We start from the raw sequence: 7,640 nt of genomic DNA, 5'->3' as shown, positions 1-7,640 counted from the left end.
CATAGTCATGTCCATCTCCAGCGCTTCTGGATTTCTTGTCCTGCTTTCCTGTAGAAGGGTCCCTACTCCTGTCCTGTGCTCTTTCCTCCTGAAGGAGGATTAAATCTGCGTCCTGCCACAAGATAGAGTGGGAAGTCTGGGCTAGAGCTGGAAACTTCCACAGCTTCTAAACAAACGTCCTCAGGGGGGTCCCAAATTTTAGTTGCTTGCTGAAATATGCCTCTGATAACAGACCTGGCTTTCCTGTGACTTGGTACCTCATAAGAACTCTAGAAATATACCTGTACTGGGAGAAAACAATCATCGGACCCAACTGCTGTTCTTTTGGGCCCTGTGTCCCATTTCTCTTGAAGAAACTGTTCAGGTCAGCACTGCTAAAATTCACTTATGATGAAAAGGTTATTCTTACCTATTTAATATCATTTTTGGCCTTTCCAATGCAACTTTAGGGACAGCTTTTCTGATGTCAAAGTAACTTACACCTCTGATCAGTATGCTGTGCTGTTAATGCTCTGCCTTTTAAAAATAAAAAATAAAACCAAGTATCTTCCTCATGCTGTTATTAATGTAACCAAGGGGGGGGGGGGGGGGGGGGGAAGCTGTTGATTGTTGATTGAAATGTTCTTCTTTAAGCTAATTTCCTTTTGTAGCATGGCTAGTTCTCTCTCCTTGCGTGATCAAGTCTCTCTGGTACAAATATTCCTAGAAGATACCTTTTAAGTTTAATCACATTCTCCTTTAAAAGTGTTTGTACAAAGATCCCGCTTCCCACAATTAATCATGCAAGGCCCTAGGTGCAGTGGTGCCGTACTCTGGAGGCAAGCAGTGCCCATGCCTGTGCTCCACCACAAGCAGGCTCCGGGTTTGACTTTCAATGAGTGACCCAGAACCACAGGGGGATTTAGCAGCAGAAAAATAATTTGAGAGAGTTGTGATATGGACATAAGGAAGATAAACTAGTCAGGCAATTTGTTACGAACACTGCCTTTAGCCCTGGGCACGGATGGATGGCTTCTCTTCCTACAGGAGGAACTCCTGTTTTATTTCTGTCCAGTGTTAGCAATGAGTGCTGGGATCTGCCCACGGCTCCAGATTTGCAGTTCCGAATCCGGTGTAAAGAAAAAAAGAAGCGTAATAAATAACTGTGAACTGTCTTGTGTCTTCAGTGCCCTCGCACGTGCACTGCCTAGTGACTCCATAATGCGAAATTCACTCCATCCTCTTCTGCCAGACTCTCCGGATGCAGATAAAATCTCTTAAAATAAGAAAACAATTTTATATAAATTAATTAATGCCCCCCTAACTTCTGCAGGATTTCCCAAAGTATTTTCTGCTTAATGCTTTAAATTTGGAAGTCTCCCCACGCTAGGATGCTGCTGCTTATAGGCGTTAAATAGCACAGAGCGTGATTCAAGCCTTTTCAGGTGCTTTTCCACAGTCTGCAGTAAGAGTGGGACCAGGTGGACAGTAAATAACTTCATAACTTCAGAGTAAACATAGTTTAAGTGATTACCCACCAGTCTCTCATTAGCGTTTGGGGCCAAGCAGAAACTTGACAAGGAAGGATGTGCCTTGCTAACAGAGCAATGTGCCAGCACGCTGAGAGAAGCAGCAAGATTTCAGCAATGCTTGATCAACCAGGGAGAGCATCTGGCACCTCTGAACTGCTCGTGTTTGTTGGCTGGGGAACCTTTCTGAGGCCTTTGAGGAGGCGAATATGTTGCGTTCAGAAACCCTGCTTTTTACTTTGTGGTCAAAGTAAAAATCAAAGCTGGATCAAACTGCTTATTCTCAAGGGTTTGAGACTATGTTAGCAAGAAGGCAGTGCCTTCAAACCTGCACACAGTCCAGTTTTCTTTCTGTAATGCTTTTGTTTTGCTTTGGTATGAAAGGAAAAAGTAATCTGCAAAATCAAGTAAAGAGTGTTGATGCTATTTTTGTTGCTGCTTTCATATTTGAAGGTTGCCTAGAAGGTAGTGGAGTCATTTCTGTTTTCCTTGCAAAGGTGAATTTGTTGTTTTCATTTAGTAACTCCTTCTTGTTTTTCCTTCCTCCTGGGACAGAGAGGTCACAGTGCTGTGTAGATGAGAGCTGAGTAATTGAGATGGTTTTAAATGTCTTTACACTTTACTAAAAAGTTTAATGTTTACTTAATGCCCCATAAACACTCAGGAGAATAAACCTTTGTTTAAAAATTCAGAACCTGGTAAAGGCTTCAAGCAACTGCTGTTCGCTTGGGGGGACTGACAGCACTGCTGAGAGCCATTAACAGGCTCCTGGAGGAGGAGCAAACTATAATTTCTGCTAATTTCTGCCAGAGCTAAGCTGATGATAACTCACCTGTGAACAAGGGTAGAGAGTGGTAATGCCAGCGTGAAAGTGGACTGGAAGTACTGGGATGCGTCCTTTCTGTGGATGTTAAAGAAGTCCTAGTATAATGCCCAGGTAGGGCTTGGTTTTCCAGTCTGTTGGAGAAAAAAATGTAATGTGGCACACTGTAGAGGAGCAGTTATGTCTATAAGGAAGAAAGTGTTTCCCAATAGCCATGATGCAGGGCTACCAAAAGTGCCAAGAGTGCCATTTTGGGCAGCTCAGGCAAATAAAGTGTCATACAAGAGATCTGGAGCATTTGCTTAGTAGCAAAGGATGGCTTTCGGCTTGTGTAGAATAAACCCTATGAAACCTCAGTGCTGGTGGGAAGGAGGCTGACCTGAGGAGCTGCGTGTGGCTGTGTGCCTGGCCCTGCTGGAGGAACACTGCAGAGGCTGAGGTCGAGTGTCTGAACGTCAGGCTGCAGGGGTGAGTCCCTGGCTGGGTGCAAGAAACTTCTGGAGAGGGACGTCCATGCGGGCCTGCTCCTGAAGGCCTAGGTTTCCTGCCCTTGGCACTGGCTTGCTCTGTGGCACTGATGGTGTTTGTAGCAGATTTTCTGGAAAGTCCTACCCAGGGATAACCAAAGTGCAGACGAAAATGCTCAGATAACTGAGGATTGCTGTTAACAGATAACTGTTCACTCTGCCTCGGTCCCACCGTTCCTGAGTGAGCAATTTGGCCTGTTTTCCAGGCTGGCTCTGGCTGCACGTCACAAGATCCATTTTTCATGATAAACTTTATGGCAGGTTGTTTTCTTAATATAGCTGGGGCTTTGGAGAATGCTGTCCAAATTTCTTTAGCCTGTGACTATTTTGTTTCTAAATGAGTTGTTTTCGTCGACGGACCCCAAGGGCTGCTTGCCTGGGTGGCTCTAGCTCGGTCTGTTTTATTTTTCATATACTAATTATTCCTATGAGATTCAGTTTGTGATTTCTGTTCAGCTGTTTAGGTGTCTCAGTTGTGAAGACAAAGTAACATGTCATTTAAGTAAATTAGTATGTGAAAATTGTGTGTCCTCAAGTGCTTGATTAATGCTTGCAGAAGTCTTTGGAAGCCACGTGTGTGTAGCTGGAAGCCGGGCAGTGTGTGCTGCTGTCTTAAATATTACCTGCAGCAGAAGCTTGGGAATAAATCACAGACCCTACAGGAGGAAGGGGCACGGATGTGTGCTCTCATTTCCTCTCTTCTGCCCCCAACAAGAAAAAGGGATTTCATGTGCTAAGCTTGATGCAAGCCCAGATTCCTCTGGCCATTCGAAGATACTGAAATCAGCATCTTAATTAAATTAAAGCATCTATCTATTGTCGGGTTGTGAAGCTGAGGTTTCAGGAGGGTGATGGCAGGAATGGAGAGGTGTTGGAGGAAAGTGGTGCGAGTTCTTTGCATGCAGAAAGGAGGCACCTGGTGTGTGTCACACTGCAGGAGCAGAGAGGAGCCCGCAGCTGGAAGGGCTTCTGGGGGAGACAGCTTCTGGCCACAGAAGGTGGGCAGGTGCTGCTGCAGCCCAGGCTGCCACGGGGCCAGAAATCAGCTCTTGACAAAGGAAGTCCTGGAAATGAGGCGGCGAAGGGAATTAATCATTAGCAGAGCTGAGTGACAGGTGTGCCACATCCTTTATTGCTGCGAAACTTTGAGTTCGGAAGTCTTTCCACGCAAACTGTTCCTTGACAGTTTGTGTTCAGCACAGGAGTGCCAGGTGGCACTTCCAGCCGGTGTTTTGCCAGCACTGGTAAAGCTCTGAGGGGAAGAGGCTGGGAAAGGTGTTCCCAATGGCTCCTGAAAGCTATTAATCTTGTCAGATGACAGCCCAAGTAATATGTAGCCCAATGGCTTGGGAAATGCTTGAATAAATTATGAATCACAGGTGATTTATTCGGGGGGTTTCTCTGAAGAGAAATCTAGATGGCTGTAATTTGAGGGGGAGGCATAACCTGTGCTGGAAAGCATGAAGGACCCGCACCTGTAGTGATAAATGACCAAGCGGGATGAATTCATGCGGGTTTTGAAGGCCAGCAAGGCCCATACTGATGATTTGTGTGGATTATCCCGCCTATTTCCACTCAGGCTTTAATAGCCCTAATCCATCTCAGACTCTGCCCCACAGCTTCTGCACAGGGACCCCTTCCTGACCCTCATCTGGCCGTACTCATGGCTCTCCTGGGCCTCCTCAGGGACTGCAGGTCTTTCTGGTGCCTCTGTCCCGTGTTCCTCCAGTGCCTCCGGGGCAGGGTTGTAAAACTGCAGCTGCTTTCTGATTTACCGTGGTGATTTCCATGCGTCTGACTTCAGGTGGGCCTCCACAGCTGTCAGGGGCAGCAGCAGCCCCAGACGCCCTCCCACAACACACGCATGTGTGCGTTCACGTGTCCCTCACCTTCTGCAGGGCGAGATGCCTCCCCCGGGTCTGGCAGTGCTGGTATTTAGCTCGAGGGCCTCGTCGGGCCTTCTGAACCAACGGTGCTGTTTTCTTCAGGAGGTGATGTCTCAGAGGACAAACCATCTATATAGGCAATGGCAGGAGCTTGCCTTAATTGCCCCTTTCCCCCCTTTCCTCTCCCACACACTTCAGCAGTTCCTGTAGGGTAAGAATACCAATTTATTCGTAACGACTTCTGCTTGATGTGACTGTTTCCCTGGCCTTCATCATATCTCTGTGCTTCCAGAACATCAGCTCTGTCACACCTGTAATTTATTTTTTGAGCTGTAGCTCTTGGAAAGGTGCCCAGGCTTGACTTCAAGCAACAATGAATTCACAAGGTCCCTAAGCAAGTTGCTTCAATAGTAAGTTACCTTTGCTGCCTTAATTTGCCCAGCATTTTTTTTTTCTTTCCACTTGGTATATCTCACTGCATCTCCTTCTGCTAGACTAAAGGCTTTTATCAGGCACTTCTTCCCAGCCAGGTACTTACAGCTGTGTCAGAGTCTCACTTGGGATGGACCGAGTAGCACAGTTTGTCTGCTCTTCTCATGAAAAAGCAAACTTTATAACATCGAAATCACTCCTGTCACCCTCCCCTCAGAACCATGGTGTTTGGGATTGGCTAGCATGTGGTGTTGAGTCTCCTTTCACCCTTGTTTCCTGGGATAAATTGTCCGATATTTATGTTATCAGATAGGTTTCTGCTTTATAGCTACGTTGAAGATGCTTTGGAAGCCAGAGAGCCCTTTTAGCATGATCTTATTTACAAGGCGTTTCTCTTAGAAAACTGATTTCCTTTCTTTGTGTGTGTCCTTGTGTGCTGGCCGCAGCTTGCAAGGGAAATAAATGTATGTGTGTGGCTGCTCTGCCTGTTGGAGCAACCTGGCAAGAGCCCATCTCCCAGCATGGTGGAGGATACTGAGTGCAGACAGTGATTAAATGTTTGTCTAGCAAGCAGAGCAGTGTGTTAAGCTGCCTGGAGGAAAAGCAGGCTTGTGGGACTGGAGCTAAGCTCATTCATTTTCTGATCCCTGAGCTAATCTAACTGAAAAAATGAAATACAAAATGAGAGCAATTCTGCAGTCGCTGCAACTATGCCTCTAATTGGCAAAGGCCAGAGGAGAGGCTTCAGGTGTTAAAAGCACGTCCCTAAGGCAGGTTGTGGCTGTCAGGGCCTGAGGGGGGGCACTGGAATCTGGAGGCAAAACCTGTCCCTGGGGCAGGAAAGGGGGCTTCAGCTAACGGGGCAGGGGGGGCTCCCGTCCCCGTGTCCCTTCACAAGGATGCTGGAGGTGATGGGGAGCACGATAGACCAAGTGTGCCGGTCTCTTCCTGCAGCATTTTGCCAATGTTGCCTCTCATTCAGAGGCACTGCTGTCGGGCTGCTGTTCCCCGCAGCGCTCCTCTGCGCTGTGCTTTCGCCGCCGTAAGGAGCGATGGGGAAATCATCCTCCAGCAGCACACCGAGGTGGCTCATCAGTATGCCAGGCAGGTCGGCTTCAGCCTTTAACTTCTCCTCCTCCTCTTCTTCCCCCCCCCCCCTTTATCTCCCGTGCCCACCTGTTGCAGTTTGATCCAAAAAACTGGGGGGGATCCGGTGCTGCCTGTGAGCACGGTGCCCAGGAAAACCAAGCGCCGATCCCTGCTGCAGCTCCTGCGAGCAAATACTGAGCACAGTGAGGGATTATTGATAAGAGCCCTGCGTAGACTTGTTGGGCAGGAAATGCCGGGCACAGACGGGAGAGCCTGGTACAAAGCTGAGGACACTCGTCAGTACGCAGTAACTGTAGAAACCGACGGAGCAAAAATAAACACGTTCTAGCAGCATTGCTAAATTGCTCATAAACCTTTACCCCGACAGCACGGCCTGTGTTGTTCCAACTCAACCCAAGTGCAATCGGTTGAAATGGGAAAAGGGCACGGGGTGCTCGGTGCCAGTCGGAGGCGGCTGACGGCTGAACCCTCGTGAAGGTGAGCTTCCAGCCGGGGATGGCAGCGCTCGCACCTCATCTCCTGGAGGATCGCTTTGCCCCTCAGTTGATGAAAGCATCTCCGGAGTCTGAAATAATTGGAAGGCTCTGGGATCTGTAAAGGAGGCTAAAGGAACAATAAATGAAACTATTGAAATCGCCCCCCGTTAGCACTGACATGAAAGCGCGGGCAGCGCTTCAGTCGGTTGGTTAGGAGGAATCATTATGTAGATGCTCGATTCTGACCGAGTGGGATTTATTGGAGTCAGCCTGCTGCCATCCATGAGCAACAGACAGAAATTATGTTCTGCACTGGGAGAGAAATTTGCAAACCCCGGTACAAAATGAGTAATAAGGGTAAATCAATTTGAGATGCACTGTGCTTATTCTGGGAACAGCAGAATGTGCAGCACAGCATTTAGCTCAATTGGTAGTGTTAGATAAAATGCTACATTTCATACGCAGACATTTACTGGTATTTCCTTTATTTTTAGAAATACACTTGGCTTTTATAATCACACTTCATTTTGGTGCTGCAACAGGATTATTGGGAAGAGGACCCAGCGGCATAGATGCTGGGTTTCTTCTTGAGCACCGTCCCTGTGTTTCTTCAGGTCTTGGCAGTAATTAGGGCCTGAAGTCCCTGTGATTTACAGCAATCCCAGGGTGAGGCACACTGCCCATGTCCCCCACCATGTCCCCATGCTGTGCCGTGGGCTCTGTCCCCAGCCTTTGAACAGCACCTTCAGGAACGTGTCCCCTCACAGGGCACGTCCCCAGGCCACTGCGCTCCGCAAAGGATGAATAAAAATGATCGTGGCTTTTTTTTCTCCCCCCTCTAACAGAGAACTGTAATTAAATGTCCCTTTCCTTAATGG

General features: G+C 47.7%; 1 long non-coding RNA gene across 1 annotated transcript; it reads right to left on the bottom strand.

Annotated features, from left to right (window-relative positions):
• Positions 1–581: 581 nt before the first annotated feature.
• LOC106017469 (uncharacterized) lies at positions 582–6,491 on the bottom strand. Its single transcript, XR_003497826.3, has 4 exons — positions 6,353–6,491; positions 4,748–4,948; positions 2,341–2,465; positions 582–1,255 (listed from the first exon to the last, which is right to left on the bottom strand). It is a non-coding gene; the product is annotated as an uncharacterized lncRNA (long non-coding RNA).
• Between the last annotated feature and the right edge of the window lie 1,149 nt (positions 6,492–7,640).

This window comes from Anas platyrhynchos, chromosome 5, assembly GCF_047663525.1.
Source record: "Anas platyrhynchos isolate ZD024472 breed Pekin duck chromosome 5, IASCAAS_PekinDuck_T2T, whole genome shotgun sequence".
Classification (NCBI taxonomy): domain Eukaryota; kingdom Metazoa; phylum Chordata; class Aves; order Anseriformes; family Anatidae; genus Anas; species Anas platyrhynchos.
Note: the sequence above shows the minus strand (reverse complement) of the source record. Positions and strands in the feature narration are given on the sequence as shown.